Source organism: Aquarana catesbeiana, linkage group LG06 (genome assembly GCF_042186555.1).
Source record: "Aquarana catesbeiana isolate 2022-GZ linkage group LG06, ASM4218655v1, whole genome shotgun sequence".
Classification (NCBI taxonomy): Eukaryota; Metazoa; Chordata; class Amphibia; order Anura; family Ranidae; genus Aquarana; species Aquarana catesbeiana.
The window spans coordinates 304,375,852-304,403,122 of NC_133329.1; the positions used below are offsets into that span (position 1 = coordinate 304,375,852).

The 27,271-nt window shown below is 39.3% G+C and overlaps 1 protein-coding gene across 1 annotated transcript in view; it reads left to right on the top strand.

Moving 5' to 3' along the window:
- The window catches only part of SPAG16 (sperm associated antigen 16), a 1,492,162-nt gene that overhangs the window by 1,264,612 nt on the left and 200,279 nt on the right, over positions 1–27,271 (top strand). The gene's annotated exons all lie outside the window — the stretch shown is intronic.

The following is a 27,271-nucleotide window of genomic DNA, read 5'->3' on the forward strand; positions in this document are numbered from 1 at the left end:
ATCTACATAAATGCCACTATAAATATAAGGACTATACCATATGGGTCATATTTGTACACATTTTTATGAGGATGATACCTTGTTTTAATCTTTTGTTAAATAAATATAGATTTGTTTTAACCACTTCAGCCCTGGAAGAATTTACCCCCTTCCTGACCAGAGCACATTTTGTGATACGGCACTGTGTCGCTTTAAATGACAATTGCATGGTCGTGCAATGTGGTACCCAAACCAAGTTGACGTCCTTTTTTTCCCCACCAATAGAGCTTTCTTTTGGTGGTATTTGATCACCTCTGCGTTTTTTATTCTTTGCGCTATAAACAAAAAAAGAGCGACAATTTTGAAAAAAATGCAATATTTTTTACTTTTTTCTTTCTCAGTTTAGACCAATATGTATTCTTCTACATATTTTTGGTAAAAAAAATCGCAACAAGCTTATATTGATTGGTTTGAGCGAAAGTTATAGTGTCTACAAAATCGGGGATAGATTTATGGCATATTTATTATTAATGGTGGCGATCTGCGATTTTTAACGTGACTGCGACATTGCGTCAGACACATCGGACACTTTTGACACTATTTTGGGACCATTGACATTCATACAGTGATAAATGCTATAAAAATGCCCTGATTATTGTGTAATAGACACTGGCAGGGAAGGGGTTAAACACTAGGGGGCGATCAAGGGGTTAAGTGTGCCCTAGGGAGTGATTCTAATTTTGGGGGGGCTCACTACAACATGACAGAGATCATTGCTCCCGATGACAGGGAGCAGTAGATGCCTGTCATGTTGCTAGGCAGAACAGGGAAATGCCTTGTTTACATAGGCATCTCCCCGTTCTGTCGCTCCGTGTCATGATCGCGGGCCCCCAGCAGACATCGAGTCCACAGGACCCACAGGCGCGCTCATGGAGTACGCGGCTGGCGTGCGCGTGCCCACTAAGCCGCGTCTTAAAGGGGACGTACAGGTACGCCCATTTGCACAGCCGTGCCATTGTGCCGACATACATCGTCGTGCGCTGGTCGGCAAGCAGTTAATGAAACTTCTGGAATAGTTGTGTGTTGCACCTAAAAAGTCCCATATCATTGAAACTATACAAAAAACAATTGTTTCCTGTGTGTCCTTGTGGTGACCAGCATTTAACAATGCAGTAAAATGCCAGTCACTGCACATAATGTGAATTTAGCCTTATAATTATATGGTTGAATATGTAGATTTTTTTTTTAAACACAAATTCTATTTGCCAATTAATAAAAGTCACAGAGCTAAGTGATTGTGAGACAGCAACAAAGTCAGATGTCGAAGCATTATACTATCTAAAAGTATGAAATATATTGACTGCTACTTGCTTTTATTGACAAATACATTAGTAAAGGATTTGATGGCTTTTTAATCCTAACATTGTCACAAAACATGTGTCTGTTTTCTCCCCAAATGTATTGCTTTCTATTAAGAATCCAGCTCAGGAGCAAAGGAGGGAAAACTTCCATTTCATATGTTTAGCTGTTACATGCATAAGAGCTGTGGCTATACTTAGAAACTAACTTTAAGATTTCTACACCTTTTGACAATTAGAACCATGGGAACATCATAGAAAGTTCTTGTGCACATAAAGCGGTTGATTTACTAAATGCAAATAGACTATGTGCATTGTCAGGGCATTGGTTCCAGAGCTTAGTAAATGAGGTAAAGCTTCACTTTGATTTGTTACCCAATCACATGCAAGGAAAAAGAAAAACAGTATTCTTGTTTGTACATGATTGGATGATGGACGTTAGCAGAGTTTTCCCTCATTTATTAAGCTCTGGAGAAGATGCCCTTGCAGAATGCAATTGCATTTGCAAAGTGCACAGTCTATTTGCCTTTATTAAATCAACCCTAGTGAGTTGCATTTTTTCTTGAAATATAATGATATTTAATTTTGTGGCTGTGTTAAAAACAGCATTTAATGGAGTTCTAAAATAATAGGATTTGTACAGCCTGCTGTCCACATTTCTGAAGGTTTGAATTATATGCTACGTTATTTAAATGGCAATGTAATATATGGTATCACTTAACATATAAATTACTCTGGGACAATAACAAAGTTTTTTTCCACTTATGGCATTCAAGCATAATGTAAGAAAGAAGGAAGACATGTCAAGAAGAGAAATTGGAGGCTTTATCAGTCTTGGCACAGGTGAAATCCCTTGCACAAAAGATTGAACTGGTTCATGGTGTATCTGCAGTGTTACTAACATGTCCTCATTTAAAATATATATATACATATAACGGTGGATACATCATCTTTATAGCTATTCCTAAAATAGTGGCATTTTAGTACATAGTCTAAATACCTCATAAAATGTTGATAAGTAGAAAAAGGATGAATTATGGATTTCAGTGGTAGAACTACAACATACCAAAGATGCAATAAGCTCATAGAAGTTGATTTGTTCTTGAGCTTGCCTCTGGGGTATATTCATAGGTGCGCACAGCCTATTGCATTAGGGTATGCACCTCAAAGCTAAAACACATATGCGTGTGTGTGCATGTGTATATATACTGAGGGTGTAAGTAGAGCAGTGGATGGTGTCAGTAGGGCAATGGATGGTGTCAGTAGCTTTTATTTGTATTATTTGATTTTTTTTTTTTTTTTTTACAAATCTAGGAGCCCTGTTGGGGGGCTTTGGGGCTTTAAACAGGGGGAATCTGCTCCACACAGGGTGATTAGGGTGTGCCCAGGCACAACTGGCGCACCCTGTGAGCACACCTATGGGTTTATTAGATTCTCTGCATAATGTTTCTTTTTTGAGGCTTCTGAAGACCCCCTGCATGAAATGGGGTGTTATCTGAAGCCTATTTTGTGATGTAATTGTGCTTCAATAAAAAAATCGTTTGCATGCTACTTGGTATCAACACTGTGTTTTGGTGGTTCCTGAGTGGCATTTTTGCTCATAGATCTATATGTTCAGTACACTGAAATAATGTGGAGTGGAGATATTGAGAGCTGTCCATCTCAAGTCTAACATGCATGAGACATGAAAGCTTGTTTCTGCTATTCATGCAGTAGGAATATATTTTGTGGTCTATAAAGATAAAAATAGTTTCCAATGGACAAATGTGTCTCCATGGTGAAAGGTACTCTTTAAAGCACATTATTCCATTAACAAATACAAGTCATAAGCCAAGCTATTAAGTTATCAGTAAACCTTGAGCTTCTTTTCACATTGATCTTCACACTGATTTCACCCAGTCATTTTTCTTGTTCAATAGTTTTTATTGAGTTTTTAGAAAGCTTACAGAGTAACAGCAGAGATGCAAAGTGGTGTAAAGTATATAGAAGGCTGCAGTAGCCACTAACAATGGAAAAAACTTGAGCATGAACATGGAAAAAAAGTCTAGTAAAGGTGCATCCATGGTGGGAATGCATACATTTGTGAAAGAATTATCATGTTAAGCCACAGAATCTAATATCAAAGTGGCGTGGTACAAAAAGTATGATGTTTGAAGTTTGGAGGATTGAATGAGAGAAAAAGAGACAGCTAGGGATTTGAAGAAGATTAAAAAAAACAAGAGAAACAGAAAAAAAGATGGGAAGGGCTAAGGCTCACAGGGGATTGGGCCGAGGCGGCTGGGGAGGGGGGGGGGGTGGTACTCGGGTTGTCAGTAGCAAGGTTGTATAGAAAATATTTTCATGAGCCTAGTAACCTGCAGTGAAAATCTCTCTAGGAAAATGTTGAAATCCAGAAATCCCAGATTAGTTGGAATTTAGGCATCGTGCTCTGTAGTCAGGCCGTCAGTTTTCCATTACCTTGTGTCCATTGCACCTTGGGTTTATCCACCAAAATAAGAATACGTGGTGATAGCCAAGCTTGTACCAAGACTCGTTTAGCGGCTGTGAGAATGTGAGCCATCAGGAGAAATTACAAGTCCCTCAGGTTTGTGATTTAAAAGGGCCTTACATAACTGAAAGTCTGCTTGTTACATCCTGATGTTAGAGTTTGTACACATTCTTAGAGAGCAGGAATCTGTGTCAATTGATCCATTGTATAAAGTCTATATGGCCAGCTAATTCTCAGTCACATTGCTCTGCTTTCCAGGAATAAGGGTAGGGAGACTGGTGCAATAGTCAAGAGGTAAAAGCGTCCAATGAAAAAGGCATTGACGATTAGTATCTACACTGGGGCCATAGCACATGGTTAGATAGTCCTTAGTGTGTTGGAACTGAATCCATAGAACCAGATTTTCAGAAACTCTTCAGTCTTATCTTTGAGGGTAGATGTAAGGTTTTCTGTTGTCATGTTGCAGGGTGGTCAGTTTGTTTCCAGTTGCTGGGGGTGCATGCTTTAACATAATTTAGGAGATAAATCAACAGAGCTTAATGAAGTGTTTTCAGTGGGATCATACAATGTTCCCAGTAATCCTGAAGCAAGTGAGATTAAAACTCCATTATTATTAAAATGTAAGGAAAGATTGTAGCAGCTTCGGTGGTAGTCAGCTATGAATGAGGACCCTATTGTTCTTATACTTATGAAGATTTATGGTTCCGGTTGGCTACTTCATACTTTTGCATCTAATGAAGTGTGGCGTTATTTCCTTTATTGGCAGAATATATATTTTTTATCCTGCTTTCTAAAGTAAAGATATGTTCACTTAGATTGCAACAATATCTATCCTCACATTGTGGAATTTGCCCCATTTATGTACTGAATGGCTCTTATTTTTAAGCCAGATCCAACGTTTTTAACCGCTTCAGCCCTGGAAGATTTTACCCCCTTCCTGACCAGAGCACTTTTTGCGATTCGGCACTGCGTCGCTTTAACTGACAATTGCACGGTCATGCGACGTTGCACCCAAACAAAATTGACATCCCTTTTTCCCACAAATAGAGTTTTTCTTTTGGTGGTATTTGATCACCTCTGCAGTTTTTATTTTTTGTGCTATAAACAAAAAAAAGCGTCAATTTTGAAAAAAAAGCAATATTTTTTACATTTTGCTATAATATATATCCCCCCAAAAATATATAAAAAAACAAATGTTTTCCTCAGTTTAGGCTAATATGTATTCTTCTACATATTGTTGGTAAAAAAATCGCAATAAGCGTATATTGATTGGTTTGTGCAAAAGTTATAGCATCTACAAAATAGGGGATAGTTTTATGGCATTTTTACTATTCTTTTTTTTTTTTTACTAGTAATGGCGTCGATCTGCAATTTTTATCATGACTGCGACATTATGGCGGACACATCAGACACTTTTGACACTATTTTGGGACCATTGTCATTGATACAGCGATCAGTGCTATAAACATGCACTGATTACTGTGTAAATGACACTGGCAGGGAAGGGGTTAAACACTAGGGGGCGATCAAGGGGTTAAGTGTGTCCTAGGGAGTGATTCTAAATTTGGGGGGATGGGCTTGCACTCACATGACAGCGATCACTGCTCCCGATGACAGGAAGCAGTGATCTCTGTCATGTCACCAGGCAGAACGGGGAAATGCCTTGTTTACATAGACATCTCCCCGTTCTGCAGCTCCGTGACACGATCGACCGGGAGACCGGCGGACATCAAGTTCGCGGGTCCCGCGGGCACGGTCACGCTGTACGTGGCGGGCGCCTGCGTGCTAACCCCGCCAATTAAAGGGGACGTATAGGTACGCCCATTTTCCCACTGCTCCCATTGTGCCGACGTATATCTGCATGCAGCGGTTGGCAAGTGGTTAAAATGTATATAATCTCTACAACAAAAATGTAATCTATTTCAGTTTACCAGTTCTTAGATGTGTTAGTTTTCTATTTTCCACCATTTTTGTCTTTATTTTCACCTCGTGATCCTGCCAGTAACACACTTCCTGTCTTAGAGTGACAACGCTTACTCAATGTACTGTATCTATAGGGGAGAAGTGTTGTCACTCTATGATGCTCTCCTGATTTGGATTACAAACACCGCCCACTCTCATCATCTCATGACATTGAGGTGGTCTGTAACTCACAGGAAAAAACTGGGAAGGCTTATAATATTATTTGAGATTTTAGTTAAGTGCACAGGAAGTTACCAGGACAGTGGGTTTCTGGCAGGATAAACGGGTATTTTTATGTTCTTACAGTAAATGTATTTAGGCAAAAAGATTTAAATTAATGCAGACACCACATCTAAAGAATGTCAGGCTGAAATATATTACATCATTGTTCTTGGGTTTAGATATACTTTAAGGAATTACTGCTTTTTGGGGACTTTTTTAAAATGAGGCTCATGAACAACTGGATTATCTTATCCTGGATTTTTTATCCAGAATATTTTACTTTGTTTTAAAAAAAGTAAATATGTTAATAGTTATCTGGAATGTTTGTGATGTGCAAACCTACAGTAGAACTAAAGAAAATGTTTTTATTATTATTAAAAAAGGGGGAGGGGTATGCCTGTATATCAAGAACAATTTACAAGTGAATGTGAGAGATGACATCACTAAGGGAGCTAGGGAGGAGGTAGAATCCTTATGGGTAGAGCTCCAAAGGGATGAAGCTAATGGGAAAATAATACTGGGAGTATGTTATAGGACCCTTAACCTGAGGGAGGAGGGGAAGGCGGACGTCCTATCACAATTTGGATTAGCAGCAAGGATGGGAAGTGTTATCATAATGGGGGATTTGAATTATCCAGACATAGACTGGGCGGAGGGAACCACACATTCGTCTAAAGCTCGCCAGTTCCTAAATGTCTTGCAGGACAATTTCATGGGTCAGATGGTAGACGCACCAACTAGAAATAATGCGTTTTTAGATCTACTGATTACCCACACTACAGACCTGATCACGGATGTGGAAATTTAGGAAACAGCAATTGCAGGTCAATTGGCTTCAGTATAATTCACACAAATAGGAAACATAAGGGAAATACAAAGACACTGAATTTCAAAAGAGCCAGCTTCCCTAAACTACGAACCTGGCTAGAAGATATAAATTGGGATAAAATCTTAGGAACAAAGAACACGGAGGAGAGATGGGTTCGCTTTAAGAACATATTAAATAAGGACATTAGCCAGTGCATTCCATTGGGTAATAAATTTAAAAGAGCGAACAAAAGTCCTGAATGGCTTAACGCCAATGTAAAAATGCATATAAAAGCAAAAGCGAAGGCCTTCAAATAAAACAAGGTTGAGGGATCATCATCAGCATTCAAACTTTATAAAGAATGTAACAAGAAATGTAAGGGTGCAATTAGGGCAGCTAAGATAGAACACGAAAGACACATAGCGGAGAAGAGCAAAAAAAACCCCAAGAAATTCTTTAAGTACTGGTATGTAAACAGTAAAAAAGGGAGGACCATATTGGCCCCATAAAGAATAAGGTAGGATATCTGGTTACAAAGGATGGGGAGATGGTGAATGTATTGAATTTATTCTTCTCCTCTGTCTCCACGAGGGAATCGGGGGGCTTCAGTAACCAAAACTGCAGCGTTCATCCTTGTGACACATCGCAGGAAGCACTTTCATGGCTAACAAAGGACGGAATTAGACTTCGGAAACTTAACATTAATAAATCACCGGGACCAAAGGGCTTGCACCCGAGGGTACTTAGGGAACTCAGTCAAGTAATTGCCAGACCATTGTTCCTAATTTTTATGGACAGTCTACTGATTGGAATGGTACCAGGGGATTGGAGAAAAGCCAATGTAGCACCAATATTTAAAAGGGCCCAAAATACTTCCCTGGGAATATCAGACCAGTTAGCCTAACATCAATAGTATGCGAGCTCTTGGAGGGGATGATAAGGGGCTATATACAAGATTTTAGTAATGAGAATGGTATCAGTAGCAGTAATCAGAATGGATTCATCTATTAACCTTCTATGAGGAGGTGAGTTGCCATCTAGATAAAGGAAGGCCTGTAGACATGTTGTATCTGGATTTTTAAAAGCATTTAACACAGTTCCCCATAAACATTTACTGTACAAAATAAGGTCCGTTGGCATGGACCAAAGGATGAGTACATGGATTGAAAACTGGCTAAAAGGGCGAGATCAGAGGGTGGTGATAAATGGGGAGTACTCGGAATGGTCAGGGGTGGGTAGTGGGATCCCACAGGGTTCTGTGCTGGGACCAATCTTATTTAATTTGTTCATAAATGACCTGGAGGATGGGGTAAACAGTTCAATCTCTGTATTTGTGGACGATACTAAGCTAAGCAGGGTAATAACTTCTCCACAGGATGTGGAGACCTGGCAAGAAGATCTGAACAAATTAATGGGGTGGGCAACTACATGGCAAATGAGGTTTAATGTAGTAAAATGTAAAATAATGCATTTGGGTGGCAAAAATATAAATACAATCTATATACTAGGGGGAGAACCTCTGGAGGAATCTAGGATGGAAAAGGACCTGGGGGTCCTAGTAGATGATAGGCTCAGCAATGGCATGGAATGCCAAACTGCTGCTAACAAAGCAAACAGATTATTGGCATGCATTAAAAAAGGGATTAACTCAAGGGATAAAGCAATAATTCTCCCACTCTACTGTAGTGATAGAGTATATTATGTATTGGGTGGATATAGAAGTAGTATAGTGGTATCGTGAGTATGATAATGAATTAGTAAGTACTCTTCCGCAGCAACCCAATTCTTCCAGAGAGATGCACTTTATTGACTTCCAACACAGAACAAAGTCCAAAGTCCACAGATGACAGAAGAATCCGACAGAGTAGATATAATTCAGAACCCCATGTTCATAGGTCTGTGTGCATACACAGACAAGCCTCCCCTAAAACTATAGACTGAATGCCGTGTTATATTCACTAAATATTGAATGGCTGAGCAATTTGATTGGCCGTTTCAATTTAGGACTTTGATTAGCTTTTGTCTTTCAAACAGACAACAACTCCCAGCTGTGAACAGTTGCAGTCATAAACCGCCCCAATTTGCACTCCCGCATATCAACATCAACAAGTCCCCTTAGGTATGTGTAATTAGATTAGATTAACAGATACCACCTGAATACCCCTTTGAGCCCTCCTTGATCCCATTGTTACCCCCTCAAGTCTAATTACCATCAATAAATACTTCTTCTATGGTCCTTTAAACAATGTACCCTTTGAAATGTTCAATTAGGTTAACAGCCCATACCTCACACCCCTAGGTAGACTTGCATAAGACCAACACATCAAAGGGTCTTCAGCTGTTATATTAAAATTGAGTTGGCTTGGACAATTCAACTGAATTTCTGCTCAACCCATACTCCAATACAATATTATACATAAATTGGCCAACATATTACAACATTTACAAGACTCTGGTCCAGCCGCACCTGGAGTATGCTGTTCAGTTCTGGGCACCAGTCCTCAGGAAGGATGCACTGGAAATGGAACGAGTACAAAGAAGGGCAACAAAGCTAATAAAGGGTCTGGAGAACATTAGTTATGAAGAAAGGTTGCGAGCACTGAACATATTCTCTCTGGAAAAAAGACGCTTGAGAGGGGATATGATTTCAATTCACAAATACCATACTGGTGACTCCAAAATAGGGATAAAACTTTTTCACAGAAGGGAGTTTAACAAGACACGTGGCCACTCATTAAAATTAGAAGAAAAGAGGTTTAACCTTAAACTACGTAGAGGGTTCTTTACTGTAGGAGCAGCAAGGATGTGGAATTCCCCATTCCACAGGCGGTGGTCTCAGCGGGGGGCATCGATAGTTTCATAAAACTATTAGATAAGCACCTGAACGACTGCAACATACAGGGATATATAATGTAATACTGACAAGTAAATAACACACATAGGTTGGACTTGTGTCTTTTTTCAACCTCACCTACTATGAAACTATGTAACCATCCTTCCCACTTAGTATTGAGGTAAAAGGATGTTACCATGCAAGGTAGGACAGGATTACCGCCTGTGCCGATAAGCTTTTGTTCACGTTATACGAGTTTTGCATTCCCATAAATGTCTATGGAAATGCAAAGCTCACTTGAAACTAGCCAGAAGGAGGTCACCCACAGGTCAAATGATTTCTGAATGTTCTCAGATATGTCTCAAACTGATGTTAAACTCATGCAATCGAAAAAGGGCCCTTAATGTTTTACATTTGTACATTTATTTTCTTAAGGATGGTAAACAGAGGAACTAAATTAAAAAAACAAACAAAAAAAACCTGATTTGAAATAAACTGCAGGCATGGAAAATATACTTGTTCTTGAAGATATGCATTGCATAGGTTGAAATACAACTGGAATAAATTAAGCCCTTTTGTTCTAGCCATTTTAGCAATGTTTTTTATGTTCATAAATAAAAGTTTATCTGTTCACGTAGGACCCCAGCATTTCATCAGATTTTCCTATTTGCATTCAGTACAGGGTTGCAATTTTCGAACTAATTCCCATGAGTATTACACGCTGGAGAGCAAAATTGATATTGATGATCTCCAATTTGCAGTTTTATTTTTAATAAAAATATAATCTGGCACAAAATCTGTCTTGAAACAAGTTTTTATTTTTTTCAGACACGGTGGCTTAGCCCTGCTGAAAAGAGCAAAAGAGCATAGAAATTCTTTCAGAATGCTGTGTTATCAGCATTGTACCCATGGACAACTTTAATACATAGTGGTGGATGTTTATAATGTATGCTGTGAAAAAATGTATTTATTTTGATATTGTAGATATAACAAAAAATGTAAAAGAAGATGGGTTTACTTTAGTTGTGTTGTATTCTGTTTCAAAGAAAAAATATTTTGTTATGTTTTTTCACTTTTATCAGGAAATGTAACTTGTCTCATTGGGCATCCCACTTCCATGACTCAGACAAAGTAGTATGAGCTAATCACAATGCACTTTGGATGAATCCCCCTTATCCACTTCCTTTGATTGGAAGAAGTTACTTTTATCTGCAGTGAAATCACTGGATTAACAATCATGTAAGTGATGTGTTATTGAAGTTCATGATCAGAAAAAGGTACAATTTCTCACTAGTACCTAATTGGGGGTAATATCTTCTAATGTGTGTCATTAGGAGCCACTTCTGCCTGCATCCTTTAGCTGGTGTACCGATGACGCACATTGCAGAGATTGCTCATACACATTAGATTTGGTACCTTGTAGTAGCATTTTTTGCACAGGAAACGTTTTTCACAGGATTTTGAGGAAGGGGCTCAAGTCCACCTCCAACATCTAGTGCTGCAGATTTCCCAGGAGGTTGCAAGAAGGACAGAGCATATGTCCCCACCACCTAGGCTGAAGCGCCTCTAAAATTTTAGAAAGGTGTTTTAATATTTCTAGCAAATTTTTTTGTGGTGCCATTTTTGTTTTAAAGTGTATCTAAGGCCAAAACTTTTTATTTCAAAGTAATGAAGGGTTACAATCTCTGTCGCATAATATTGCTGTGTTTGTCCTCACTAGGGAGGCCACCCTCTCTATTTGTCCTGGTCACCATTGTCGCTGTGACTAAAAGTGAAAATTCAAAATTTTAGGTTGTCACCACAACGCGAATAAAGGGGAAATCTTCCAGTGCAGACATTTGTTCTGGTGATAGCAATCCCCAATCCCATACCCTCACGGGGGTGCTCCTCCCCAGAGTATCCTGTTGTTTTAAGGCTTTAGAGGTCTGTAACTGCTGCAGAGGGACTCACAGATCGTGCCCGCACAAGCATGGTGACATCACTGGGTTTGTTAGCCTGTTGTTTACCACAACTGAAGGTCCATAACTTTGTATGGATCTGGGGCTAGGATCTGAATAATGCAGGAGCCTGTGCATTGTACCCACAGAAAGGTGATTGTAGTTGAAGTGCTCTGCAAGCTTCAATGCAAAATTGAATGAATACACATTTTTTTATTTTAATAATGTTGATGCATTTATTACATTTTTGCAAAAGGTGGCCTATGCCTTTAAACTGCAAATATTTAATAGAAAGCAGGTCACACACCGATGGCATCACCACTTAATGAAAGCTTTATTATGCCACAGAGATCATGCAGCATATCTCATCTGAGCTGGGGCAGTTATCATTGCAGGTACATGCTGCATGTTTCTGTGATATAATAAAGTTTTCGCAAATCAGTGATGTAATCATTGTGTGACCTGCTTTCTATTATATTCTCGGGATCAGGAGCATGGACGGGCTTCTTTGCTGTGGCACTCAACATACTGTCTAATACTGTCTAATGCCGTGTACACACAAGCTGAATGTCCGACAGAAAAAGTCAGACGGAAGTGTTTCATCGTCTTTTCCGATCGTGTGTATGCCTCATCGGACTTTTTTTTTTCGAAAATTCTGACGGACCTAGAAATGGAACATGTTCTAAATATTTCCGACGGAACCAATTCCTATCGGGAAAACCGCTCGTCTGTATGCTGTTCTGATGGACTAAAAACTATGCATGCTCTAAAGCAAGTACGAGACGGAAGCTATTGGCTACTGGCTATTGAACTTCCTTTTTCTAGTCCCGTCGTACATGTTGTACGTCACTGCGTTCTGGTGGTAAAAATGCCATAAATATATCCCCTATTTTGTAGACGCTATAACTTTTGAGCAAACCAATCAATATACGCTTATTGCGTTTTTTGTTTTGTTTTTTACCAAAAATATGTAGAAGAATACATATTGGCCTAAACTGATGAAGAAATGTGTTTATTTTTTATTTTTTTGGGGATATTTATTATAGCAAAAAGTAAAAAAAATTGTTTTTTTTTCAAAATTGTTGCTCTTTTTTGCTTATAGCGCAAAAATAAAAACCGCAGAGGTAATGAAATACCACCAAAAGAAAGCTCTATTTGTGGGAAAAAAAGGACATCAATTTTGTTTGGGTACAGCATCGCACGACTGTGCAATTGTCAGTTAAAGCGACGCAGTGCCGTATCGCAAAAAAATGACCTGGTCATTAAGGGGGCACAGCTCCCTAAGTAATTTTTACTTATTTTAACAGAAGCCTTGAGACATATCCTTGCAATTTAAGATATGTGATGAATGGCCACTTTTGATGAATAGGGTTGTTAACCTTGCCATACACTGTAAGATTGCTCTTGTACGGCTCTGTAGGCATTTTCTCTTCCTCCACCCACGCTAAACACTGTGGATGGAGGAATCTCCCCTGCCAGCTATTGTATAAGTCCATTCTGCACCTATGGTTATCGGGATATCTGAACAGTGGCTGCATCTGATTGAATGCAAATGCTTTTCAGTGAACAATTTTTCATCCAGCTCCTTTGATTTTCAGATCAAATGATGTTGTACAGGAAGGTGCCAACAGGACCACCCACGGATCGAATTTTGGATGCTTCACCAGACACTGTTCAAAATTTGCTCAGTGTATGGTCAGCTTTAGTCTGCACATTTATATTACTCTGGCTAGAACAGTCTGCCAGTGGGAGAATAAAAAAGCATTGATGTGCTGCACTGAAGCAAAAGAATTACATTGACAATTATTGGAGTGTGCACAGGGCATTCCTATGGAATTTTTATAAGATTGTTAACTATGGAAGGCTGTTTCTCCTGCAGTAAATCTTAGGTAAACAAGAGTCAATGAGGTTTCTGGCTTGCCATCCTTTTTTAACCCACAATCTTAAACATACAATTGCAATTTTTTTAACACTCCTATTGGCCAGAAATACAGTATCTCACAAAAGTGAGTACACGCCTCATATTTTTGTAAATATTTTATTATATCTTTTCATGTGACAACACTGAAGAAATGACACTTTGCTACAATGTAAAGTAGTGAATGTACAGCTTGTATAACAATGTAAATTTGCTGTCCCCTCAAATCTTTATGTAGAGCAAGAATTCTTTTTTTTCAGATCCTTAGAGAGTTCTTTGTCATGAGGTGCCATATTGAACTTCCAGTGACCAGTATGAGAGAGTGATAACACCAAATTTAACACACCTCCTCTCCATTCACACCTGAGACCTTGTAACACTAACTAGTCACATGACACCGGGGAGGGAAATGGCCAATTGGGCCCAATTTGGACATTTTCACTTAGGGGTGTACTCACTTTTGTTGCCAGCAGTTTAGACATTAATGGCTGTGTGTTGAGTTATTTTGAGGGGACAGCAAATTTACACTGTTATACAAGCTGTACACTCACTACTTTACATTGTAGCAAAGTGTCATTTCTTCAGTGTTGTCACATGAAAAGATATAATAAAATCTTTACAAAAATATGAGGCGTGTACTCACTTTTGTGAGATACTGTGTGTGTATATATATACTGTATATTTATATGGCTACAATTCCACTTTAAAGCACTAAAATAACATGTTAAATTTACAGTCCGTAATAAAACATTTGTTCGGAAGTTAAAGACACTATTCTTTAACCTGTATAAACTATATAAATAGAAGTCTTCAACTATTGCTTGTTTGTAAAGACTCTATAGACTTGCCCTGTACTCATGGTCTAGTAATATTTAGTGTAATCCCTTTACCGTAGTGTAACACTTCAGCGATGCTTTATTTTTCCTCCAGCAGACTTTTCCACGCCGACTGAAAATAAATGTGCCAGTCTTAACAACCCTGTACACTGAAACAGGCTGTTCATCTCTGGGATACAGTACCTTGTTATAGTCTCTCCTTAGTTGAATTTTATTTGAATTGAATTATGTTGCCAAGTAGATATTACTTGCTATGTGTGATTAAAATTCTAAGGTTGTCTTTCATCTGCAGCTCCCTAAGTATGAGTGAGGTATGTCAGCCCTCATTGCAGGTGAATTCCTTTGAAATCTCATTTAATTCTTGTTATGGATCTTGTGTTTTGAGTATAATTTATTTTTTAATAGCTTATGTAATTGCATTTGGGGACCAAGGGTATTCATCATGAGAAAAAGCCTTTCCATTATCCTCTGCAGCACACATAAATAATAAAAACCATTACGGTAACCCGCAGTATTCTTACACTGTTGCTTCATTATTTAACTTTATTTAAGTATTAGCAGAAATGAGATTTGGAATAATAGCATGCTTTTTCTTCAGCTTTGTTTTAGTGTTTCTATTTTTTTTTCTCTGGAAAATCTTTTTAATTGAGTTTGTTTGGTACAGAGGGGAAAGATAGTTTTAGAATCCTGAAGAAAGCATCTCTGTGACCATACAGACACTGTTGGTTGCTTAACTAAATGGACCAGTTTTATATCTAGTATTACTATTTAACTTATTGCAATAAAAACATGATCAAATCTTAGTAAGAGTGCTTATGTTAATGGAGCTCAGGACACCTACTTAAATTACTGTTTCTGTGTTTGTTACGTTGTCATTATAGCCATAGCCAGGGTTGATGTGTAGGCGGAATAGTTGGCTGGCTTGGGTGCTCCAGAAAGGGGGGTTGCAAAGAGGGCTGGACCTACAACCTAGGCTTATAAAGTAGTACATTGCCCGAAATCATTACCAGAGCATCTGCCCTCTTGAAGTACAAAAACACGTTAAACACAAGCGATTCTCACATTTGGGAATATCACATGCTGTTTTTGAGATGCTTATTACCTGCATAGGTGCAAAATTGACTGCTGAGCCCTCAAATCAATGGCTGCCAGTTGATTTCCAAGATGGCAAAAGAGGTATATTTTCCTCTTCTTTCTGCCTGCTTTTAGGAAAACTCATTCTTTGGCGGCCTGCAAGCAACTTAACCCCTGGTCTCACTGCATGTAAAGGTACAAGTCCAAAACATGGGGGAATTTATAGATCTGCACATAAACTATATAAAGGGGTGCTCATAGGTAAACTGATTTATGCTGGGAGCTGGACAAACTTGTAGGGATTACTAACCATGACTGCTAGAGGACTTTGTTGTGGTATTTCTGTATAGGGAACTGTGTTAATATTGAAAATATTTTCCTTGAGGTGGCAGGGGGCACCTGCTGGTACTCTTACACATAGGAGGAAGGGTAGTTTTTAGCATCCTGTAGAAAGCATCTATGTGATCATGTAGACACTCTGGACCAGTGTTTCGTAACTCCAGTCCTCAAGACGCACCAACAGGTCATGTTTTCAGGATTTTCCTCAGTTGAAACGGCCGTGGTAATTACTAAGGCAGTTAAACTGAATAAATCACCTATGCAAAATAATGGAAAGCCTGAAGACATGACCTGTTGAGGACTGGAGTTGAGAAACACTGCTCTGGACATCTAAACCAGTTTTTGGTATTAGTGATATTCAGCTTATGGAATTAAAAAAAAACCTGGTCTAGTCTGAATAATTGCACTTTCTTGGAGAAGCCAGTAACATATTTTGCTTTTTTTATTATCTTTATGTATTCATTATATTGTGATGTGTGTTTCTTCAGAAATCACTTTGTAGCATTGACCACCCTTTAAGGATGGTAATCGTCCATAGAACCTGTGACGGGAGAGAATACTCTGCTACGTTTAAGAGAAATAAGAGGAAAAAGAAAGAGGGACAGGAGAGCCCTTAATGTGTAGTAAATATACAGATTTCACTAAGATGAAAAGCACTTACATTTGGTAAGGTTGTGAGTAGACATAAAGGGGTTGATTTACTAAAGGCAAATAGACTGTGCACTTTACAAAGTGCAGCTGCACTCTGCAAGGACAGTTACTCTATAGCTTGGTAAATGAGGTAAAGCTTCACTTTGCAAAGAACATCCAATCACATGCAAGGAAAATAACAAAATATTTTTGCTTGCACATGATTGGATGATGGAAGTAAGCAGAGCTCCTCCTCATTTACTAAGCTCTGGAGCAACTGTTCTTGCAGAGTGCAACTGCACTTTGCAAAGTGCACAGTCTATTTGCCTTTAGTAAGTCAACCCCAAAGTGTAGTAAATATATAGATTTCACAAAGATGAAAAACGCTCACATTTGGTAAGGTTGTGAGTAGACATGATTTATGGTAAATGCAACCTTCCAGCTTAGCGTGTGAGAATAACCCTATCTGCAGGAAGTGGATAGTTGCACTCAATGTCTCTGGGGGGGCCCATCCCTTTTTTCCTTACCAGAGATGTTAGAGTGGTGTGTCGAACTTTAAAACTTGTGGGTGGAGAGAAAAAAACCCTTAGGGTTTATATGGCAAAGGCACCCTTGGTAATGTGTGGTGGTGGTCATGGAAGGGTCAAAGTTAGTCCTCTGTGAAACACCACATAAACTGATGAAGTGACATGTTAGCCATGAAACGCATCTTTAATGTTACCAAAAAATGTCCATTCAATATTTCTGATGACTTTGACCCTTCCATGACCAACACTCCACACTACCAAGGGTGCCTCTGTCTCATTAACCATTAAGGGGTAGGGAGGCTCTCCACCCACGAGTTCTGGTAGGTCAATGCTTTTTATATACACCTACTGTATATGATGTTTTTATCCATCCATCCAATTTTCTCTTTTATGTTATGTAAAGTTTAGAATTACACCATAACCTTCGTGTTTGTATACTTCAAAAAGAATATGTATTGTGTCCCTTAAAAATACACTGTATTAGTTCTTAGGTTGCTTTTATATAAATATGTCTCATGAGTCAATAACTTTTGTTTTAGAACAATACTGCTTGCCAGAGAGTACTTCAAAATCTTGCCACACAAATGTAATTTTTTTCTTTTTGTTAATGTAAAATCTCAGTCAAAACAAACTTGCATCAAGGACAGGGAAAAAAATAGACAGATGCCTCTCTTTGCATTTTCAGTTTTAAAGTAGGAATGAAAACACCCAAAAATCTAAATGTAATGCTAAAGTAAAGTATATATATTCAGACAGGCAACACATTGATGCCACATTCTCCTCCTTGCTTTTAGAAGAAAAAGGATTTAAAATGAATGCAGAAGGAAAAGATGCCTAAGTGCATACAAGCTACATGTTAAATAAGTTGTCCAATGTCAGTGACTAGCATAATAAGCATTTCGTGTTTGTCAATATGATATCTGGCATATAAGGCAGTTTGTCAATAACTTTGATAAATTCTTTTTAGTGAGCAAAGAGCAAAACCTACTGATGTAAAGAATATGTGTATATTTAGTACACCTGTGTTTCTTTGATGTACACATTTGGTAAATTTGCATATATAATTTTTTTAACCTTCTACTGCCCCTGAGAGGCCTGTTTGGATCCATAAACAGGGCTGCTGATAGGGGGGGGTACCACCACCAGTCATCTTGTAAGGGGCCCGGGCACACAGGGGGACCTGGGCAGCAGGGGGAATCGGTACAGCGGGGTGGGGTTTGGCTTTATGCAGCAGCTGAAAGCCAGGTTCTCTCCTTCATGCTGGCTTTTAGCTGCTGCAGAGGGAGAGAGACACAGATACAGGGCATCATTCTGTAATTGCCCCCCTCCACACTGATTCCCCACCCTGTCCTGTCCACATCTTTTTCCCCCCTGTGTGTCCAGGCCCCCCTCCTGCAGTGCTTCCGGCTTCCCTGTCCTGCTGGCTACTGCTGGTACACAGGGGGATATGTCACAGTCAGGATGGACAGCGGGGGGGAGGAGCTGATAAATATGTAATTTACCAGCCCCTTCCTTTTCTGACTTGACAAAGTGAGTGATCGGTACTGATCACTCACTCTGTTCATTCATAACTGAAGCATAGTAAGCTGTAATTACTATGCTTCAGTTTATGAATAGACAGGAGCCTCTGTCTCCTGTCCATTCATCTTCAGTGGCTGCAGAGAAAGGAATTAAAGAATCTGTGTCCTCAATTGTTTTCTTTGTCTCTCAAAGAGATGTCAGGGGTCTGTTTGGACCCTGATATCTTACCAAAGCACCCCCAACAGCATTGTAAAAAAATAAAATTGTAAAAAAAGTATAAAAAAATTATAAAAAAAAAAAATAAATTGTAAAAAAAATCCTAAATTGTTAAAAAAAAATTCTAAATTGTAAAAAAATCTTTTTTTTAAATTTGTAAAAAAAAAACTTTTTAAAAATTGTAAAAAAAGTCATTTTTAAAAATTGTAAAAAAAAAAATTAAAAAAAATAAAACATTAAAATAAATAATAAAGGGCTCATTCACACAGGTTCTCTGGCCCATACTGTGTGAATGAGCTGTTTGTGCAGCTAGAGCTATCTGTTACCCTATAAGGATGCAGTGGCTGTATGAACACATCTGCAGGTGATAATTTGATAAGTGTGCAGGTGTGGGTAAATGGCCCCAAATATACACTGTCAGCGTCTGGGGGCCATACACCTGCACCCACACACAAGTCATATTAGAACCTGAGGCTGTGTTGGTACAGCTGTTGCGTTCCCATAGCATAACATAGGCTGCCTGCACACAGCAATAGCCACATTAAAAAAATAAAATAAAAACACTGATTCACACTGTAGCCACAGCACATATGTGAATGAGCCCCAAGACCTCATTTACATGCAGTACTTTATTAACTCAATACAAACTTAATTTATCTTTTAAATTTAGCTGTAATTTTGTATGTTAAGTTATGTCCGCTAATAATGATTTTAGTGTATTTTTTGTAAAAATGTTTTTTTTTTGAGGGGGGGGGGGGGCACCGCCCTGTCAGGTAGGCTGTACAGGGCCCCATGATTTCTAACAGCAGCCCTGTTCCTAAGGGTTTTACCAGTTTCTTACTATTTCCAAACAAAACTCTCTGTAGCCAATAAGCTCTCTGCATCTGGCTGTGCAGACTGATTCTTTGGCTGGGTTCACACTTGCTGCGACTGCAGCTCACAGCAGGGTGTCCAGTGCATCCCTGTACACCAATTCCCAATTCAGGTACAAATCAGGTTTGAATTTCTGCCTGAATTCACACCTGTTTCAGAGCCAAAGACGCACAGGAACCTTCTTCAATGCGGACCACGGCCGCCCCGGAGATGTGTGAACTGGCTCAATTGAAAGCCAGGCACACTCTCCTGTCTTGCGAAGTGGATGCGGGGAAACCGCATCCAATTTGGATAAGTGTGAACCCAGCCTTGTTTTGTCCTGGGTGTGAGACGGGAAGTCTTTGTCAAACATCGGGAACCCAGCTCTGTGTACGGTATGTAGCTTAAGCTACATACAGTTCATACAGTGCTTAGAACCAGTGCAGTACTTAGTGAAGGAAATAGTTTGTTGGGACCAGCTTGGTCCCAACAAACTATTTAAAGTGACAGGAAACGATCAGCTTTAAACTCAACTTTGTTGTGATCTATGCGAATACTAAACCCAAGAATAAAAATGGTATATATTTCAGCTTATAGTCTTTAGATGTAGTGGCTGCGTTAGTTTTATTTTAGTTTTTAAAGCTAAGAAAATTTCAGCAAACAGAAAATTGCTGTTGGTTTTGCCAGAAGTGCCGTGTCCTTGTCACTTCCAGTGAGTTGCACTAAAGTTTATCTTCCTTCCTAGCTATCTTCTGCAATCTACCAATCACCCTACCCCCATGTAATGGAGATGAAGAGATATGGGCATGTTTGTCTTGTGATGTCAGGGATGGCTTGCTGTAAAATTCTTTTACTGTTTGTTAAAACATTTGTAAATAAGTAAATGTCCATAGTCTTGGCACAGCTGCAACTTGCATGTATAATGTACAAAGTGTTGTGCACAGGTGATTGTAAGGCAGTACGGCAGTGCTGGTATGCAACCTACAGCTTTCTCAGCTCTTGCCAACCAGGTAGTTGCATTATTTTCCTTGGCTTGCTTAAAAATAGCGTGCATTTGGGATGTGAAGTGACACATCCCGTTTGTGGTGTGCTTGGCTCATAGAGAATGATATACAGCTCATCACAGGCCCTGCCTCTCCATATCCCATGTGTAGCTCAAGGGCTGGTGGGCCTAGGAAAATGGACCTGCTGAAGATGCCCCAAGCTGGCTGGGTTTAAACCGACACTTCTGCTGCAGGCACTGCTCTACTTTTACTCATATGCAACAATTAGCCTATTTAAATGTGTAATGTTACTGCTCCAATATTCATAAAACATTCAAAATGTAAAGAAAGTTCTTAGAGTCCAGGGACCCCTGAGGAAGTCCCATGACGGTGACAATACGTGTTGGGCTGAGCCGGGTGACTGACAGCCAAAACAGGAAGTGATGCTGGTACCGTGGCCCCGCTGTTTTATACATGCAATTTTAGTTGTAACTGATGTAAGTGCAATACTATTTTAATAAAACTCTCTAAGTTTCTAAGAAGCTTGTGACACTATGAGGGTTCCTTTTGCTTTGTGAGCCCATTGCAGGAAGGCAACACAATCTTTTAAAGGGGCATGCACCCTGGTAAAGTGAATGTGGTGTGTAGTATCTGAAGTGGAGATTGGAGGAGACAAGTGAAGTGTGAATACAATCCAGTGGTATTTGCAACAAGCCCCGAGAGGGAAAGGTGTTTTTGACCTGACAGATCCGCTACAAAAGGTGAGCACATAGTTGAACAGCACATATACACTATATTGTCAAAAGTACTGGGACGCCTGCCTTTACACGCACATGAACTTTAATTGCATCTCAATTTTGTCGGTAGGGTTCAATATTGAGTTGGCCCACCCTTTGCAGCCATAACAGCTTCAACTCTTCTGGGAAGGCTGTCCATAAGGTTTAGGAGTCAGTTTATGGGAATGTTTGACCATTCTTCCAGAAGCGCATTTGTGAGGTCAGGCACTGATGTTGGACGAGAAGGCCTGGCTTGCAGTGTCTGCTCTAATTCATCCCAAAGGTGTTCTCTCAGGTTGAGGTCAGGACTTTGTGCAGGCCAGTCAAGTTCCTCCACCCCAAACACGCTCATCCATGTCTTTATGGACCTTTCTTTGTGCACTGGTCCAAATCATTTGGTGGAGGGAGGATTATGGTGTGGGGTTGTTTTTCAGGGGTTGGGCTTTGTCCCTTAGTTCCAATGAAGGGAACTCTTAGGGCATCAGCATACCAAGACATTTTGGACAATTTCATGCTCCCAACTTTGTGGGAACAGTTTGGGGATGGCCCCTTCCTGTTCCAAGGTGACTGCACACCAGTTTGGGGTAGAAGAACTTGACAACAGCATTTTTTACAGTGCACCAGAGCCAGTCATAGTGTCCCTGATCATGATTCACACCAGTCACATTTTCACCAGCTAAGCACAGCCAGCCAGAAGTGTTCTTGATCTGTTAGCCACACCAATCACAGTGTCACCAGAGCCAGTGCAGCCAGCCACAGTGTCCCTGATCCCTAGCCACAAAATTCCCCATGTGATGAGAGCTAGTGTCAAAGTCAGCAACATTGTTCCTAATCACCACCGCATCCCAGTCTTAGTCTGTAGGGTTTAGTATTGAATTGGCCCACCCTTTGCAGCTATAACAACTTCAACTCTTCTGGGAAGGCTGGTTTAGGAGTATGTCTACCAGAAGCACATTTGTGAGATTAGGCACTGATGTTGGATGAGAAGGCCTGGCTCCCAGTCTCCACTCTAATTCATCCCAAAGGTGTTCTATCGGGTTGAGGTCAGGACCCAAACTTGCTCATCCATGTCTTTATGGACCCTGCTTTGTGCACTGGTGCACGGTCATGTTGGAACAGGAAGGGACCATTCCCAAACTGTTCCCACAAAGTTGGGAGCATGAAATTGTCCAAAATGTCTTGGTATGCTGACGCCTTAGGAGTTCCCTTCACTGGACCTAAGGGGCCAAGCCCAACCCCTGAAAAACAACCCCACACCATCATCCCCTCTCCACCAAATAATTTGGACCAGTGCACAAAGCAAGGTTCATAAAGACATGGATGAGTGAGTTTGGGGGAACTTGACTGGCCTGCACAGAGTTCTGACCTCAACCCGATGAATTAGAGCAGAGAATGTGTGCCAGGCCTCCTCATCCACATCAGTGCCTGACCTCACAAATGCGCTTCTGGAAGAATGGTGAAACATTCCCATAGAAACACTCCTAAACCTTGTGGACAGCTTTCCCAGAAAAGTTCAAGCTGGTATAGCTGCAAAGGGTGGACCAACTGAATAATGAACCCTACAGCCTAAGACTGGGATGCCATTAAAGCTCATGTATGTGTAAAGGCAGACGTCACAATATTTTTGACAATATAGTGTATTTGTGTTGAATCACCAGAGGTGGAAGATGAGAGGAATCAATTTCTTTGGACACTTGAGACTTTTTTTTATAACTTATTTTTTGGACACCAAGAACATTCTTTATATGTTGAATGTTTGATGAAGATTGGCATTGGGAATTTAAAATTGGTGTTTAATACAGGTTGGAGTGCACACAGTGCTATTTAGCATGAATAACAGGTATCAGGTAGATGCAGCAGTGTCATATTTAATACATTTAATTAGCCTATTTATTTGGGCCAATATATGCTACAACTGCAGTTATCCTTTAATATCCAATGATCAAAAATGGGAACTTATTTTGTTTGTGTCAAATCCACATGCTCCTGAAAGTTATCAAAATGTACTGGGTAATCTAAACGCTGTGCGATTTAATTATAGTTATGGGTTAACCAGCAATTGACAACTGTGAACTGTAATTCCACAACAATGTGTGAGTCACGTACAACTGAAAGCCATATACAGCTTAGCGTGTAAGATAAACAAGTCTCTGATGCTTGGTTGTTTAACGTTTCAGAGTCATAGGGCAAAATCATTCACTGGGCATAAATGTCAGTTGTGTGCCTCATAAAGTAAGAAATCAATGTAGGGTTATTAACAAATGTAAATTGCTGGCGGAGTGGGTTTCGGCACACGTCTACTGTGTTAGGATGGTGTAGGTGTGTCTGTAGACTATATTAATTACAGATGGGTGTACACAAGCAGCTAAACTGAATCTTTCTAAAATTAAAATCCAAGCAAGATCATATTTAATGGCTTTGCTTAGTCTCAAAGGAATGCTACATACTGTACATACACAAATGAATTCAGTCTACTGTAAGTGCAGCATTTGTTCAGAGGATCAATTACTCTTTTTTGTTGAAAAAGAACCATATGAATTTTTTTGCAGTCTGCCATTGCTAACCTGAAAGTACTATTTTCTGAGTCCCTTACCCAAAACATATTTTTGGTTATCTTTATATCAGTGTATTTACAACTCTCGTTTTAAAAAAAAAAAACTACAGTGTGATGATACAAATGATACAAATAACCACCATAACTCGGATAAAACTGTGTCTCATTGTCTGAGAGAGCAATAAGAAGACCGACTGTCTTTTTTTAATCTTTGAGAGCAGGATGGTAGAGGACCATGGGGACTGGTTGTTGTGAATGACACAAAGGGGTTAATTTACTAAAGGCAAATAGACTGCGCATGTGCAAAGTGAAGTTGCAGTCTGCAAGTACAGTTGCTCCAGAGCTTATTAAAGAAGCAGATGCTCTGCTGACTTCCATCATCCAATCATGTGTAAGCAAAAATGCAGTTTTTTTAAAATTTGTACGTGATTGGGTATTCTTTAAGTGACGCTTTAGCTCATTTACTAAGCTCTGGAGCAACTGTACTTTGAAAAGTGAACATTCTATTTATCTTTAGTAAATCAACCCCTAACTGTCTAACATAATTCCTGCAGAAACGTTGACAAATAAGGATCAGTTGTAAACTGGATGCACAATGAGAGCTGTGACAGTAAGTGATTGAACTAAGCGATATGTATTTCCTTCTGTTGACACATGGTGATTGCATGGTTGGACTATTTATACAGGATTATCTCTAAACATCCCATTTTAGGTGACAGGGTAAATGAAAAGTCAGAGAACCTTTGATTCTCATTGTTAGGTATCAGCAAATGGAATATAGTTTGAGATTTGCGTTGTAGGGTGAGGTGTTCTTTTTCTGCTTACTGCTACAAGTGTATTTACAAATCATAGAAGGACATTTTCACAGACAGCAAGATGCAGTTCATTAGTATGCAGACATGAATTAATGTCTATGTTTATCCTAACTCAGACTTTTTCAACCAGGGTTCATTGTAAACATAGGGTTCTTTCAGGGGTTGTTAGGCGTTAATCCAGCATTGAACTGCAACATATTGGTAACCTAACTTCTGATGCCTACATAGTTTGGGAACCAATGTCAGTCAGGACCTTGGTTCATCTGCTGATGGTGCTGTGCTTCCCAGAGTGGGAGCTTGCAGTTCTAGTGTCCACCAGCGGCCAGTGGTTTCCAGTAATCAGTGTCCAGCTGATGCTGGTTGCTGGGAGGGTATATAGGTATTCTTCTGCTATTACTCAGCGGTTCAATGTTTGCTACTGCAAGACCTTGTTGCCAATAATCCTGATCTTGCTCCTTCCCTGTACATTGTACCTGCTCTCCTTTTGTTCCTGACCCCAGTTTTGGTTCCCCCTTCCCATCTTCTCCTGCACCTCCTGTTGTCCCTGCTTTTCTCGGTTACCTATGTTTTATATATTGTATATAGTTAGATGTTAGTTAGGCTTCCTGTTTGTTAAGTCTACTATTCAGGTATTCTGTCACTGGGTTTTTTGTTCACATTATGTTTATGTTTGTTGTGTGCTGTAGTTTGGATGGCCTTGTTTCAATGTAAATAAATCTCACTTAAGGCCTATACAGTCTGGTCCCAGTTTTCTGAGTGTAGTCACACAGATCTGGTCATCTCTGCCACTGAATCTTGACAATCACTCGGAGGATACAGATATGTTAGATCATTGAGGAGGAGGCCCTTCTCCACTAATCACAAGGGTAAAGGCCTATCTCCACTGACTACCAATGTAAAGGGGCCCTTCTTCACTTACCGACAATATAAGGGGGCATGTTTCCATTGGTCATCAATGAAAGGGGGCACATTTCCACTGACCTCCAATATAAGGGAGCTTTTCTCCACTGTTCATCGTGTAAAGGGACAATTTTGCAATGACCACCAATGTAAGGGGCACTACACTAACTACCAATGTAAGTGGGCATTTATCCTCTGACTATGGGGGCACTAATCGCCAAAACTTTTCCTACTGACCATCAATCTAAGGGGTTGCTTTTCCACTGACTATCAATGTAAGGGAAAGCTACACTGACAACTGCTGTAAATGGAAATGCCTCTGCTGACCACCAATATAAGAAGATAGTACACATGTTTTGTTCCATGCTTCTTTTCTGGCCATGACTCTTATTATTTGTTCCATTTGATGATTTTTTTTATCTTATTTTATAGAGTAAGAAGTGTAAAAAAAAAAAAAAAATTCTGGGTGTCAAATACGATACATTTTTATTTTATCATACCTATAGTTTACTAATCGTGCTTATGTACAATAAGCAGTAGATATAATATTTTTAGCACAAGTTCCTTGAAATTCCTTGAAAATTATTTCAAGGGCTTGTCCATGGTGAAAAGCCTAAGAAAGACTGGTGTAGTATCTACGCTTTTTGGTTTGGTGGACTCAGAGGAGAAAAAGGAAGCAAATAAGCTTTTATCTCAGCTGGTCATGAAGGCTTGCTAATCCTACACTGACAGAGGAAACATTCCTTTCCTTCATTAGCTATGCCTAATGATACCGAGCAGGTGTTGAAATAAGTGTTTCAGAGCATGGCTTCGAGACACAACCCAGCCGAATTGGTGGGATTATGTTGCAGGGACAGTTGGCAGGTATGGAATTCTAGATGTGCCTTGAGATACAGATTTATGTATAACCTTATGTATATAACCTGGCTATAATGATAATGTCTGCTAAGAGATTGTGAAATTTAATTTTAGGGGTTTTATTACTGCCAGTCGCATTGTATTCTAGTAGGCTTCACTGGCAGCCAAGCCTCCTATACAACTGAATTCTGACACAAGTATACCAGAAAATAACAGACTGAAATGTTTGATCACAAAGCAATGGCATCCTGGTCCAAGAAAAATTACAAAGCAGCACTGGCATCCTAAACCAACATCCAGGATTCAAGAAAGACTATACACTTTTAGACTTTACTTGAAAATATATTTTTATGCTTAGAGAGCAAACTAAATCTATGTGTTAAAATAACAGCACAGGCATGTACCATAGGCTTATTTTTTTTTTTCAGTAGCAAGAGTACCAAGGTCAAATATATCCTTCGTTTAAGCACTTTATTTTAAGACATGTGGAATACAAAAAAAATTGTATTTCTAGATCAGTCCTTGATGATAACAAAAGAACTGAATGTGACCAGCTTGCCCTGAAAAAGAGAATAACTACATTCTTCTATAGTCAAGCTGTGTAATTCGTTTTGTAAAATGATATTTTTCCAGTTTTTTACCTAATAAATGTAGCAGTTTTTAAAACATCAACATTGATCTAAGTTTCACTGTTCTGTTAATCAGACTTTTTAGGTTTGTTTATACAAGCAGAGCACAGAGTAATATTGAGATACAAAATATAGTAAAATACCACAAAAATTATCAGTGCACAATAGTAAACATTGCTTATTTACTAAAATTGTTAAAATGTCAGTAGATAAAAATGCACTAACCTTGACCTTTGTGCAACTGCCTCCTTAAATA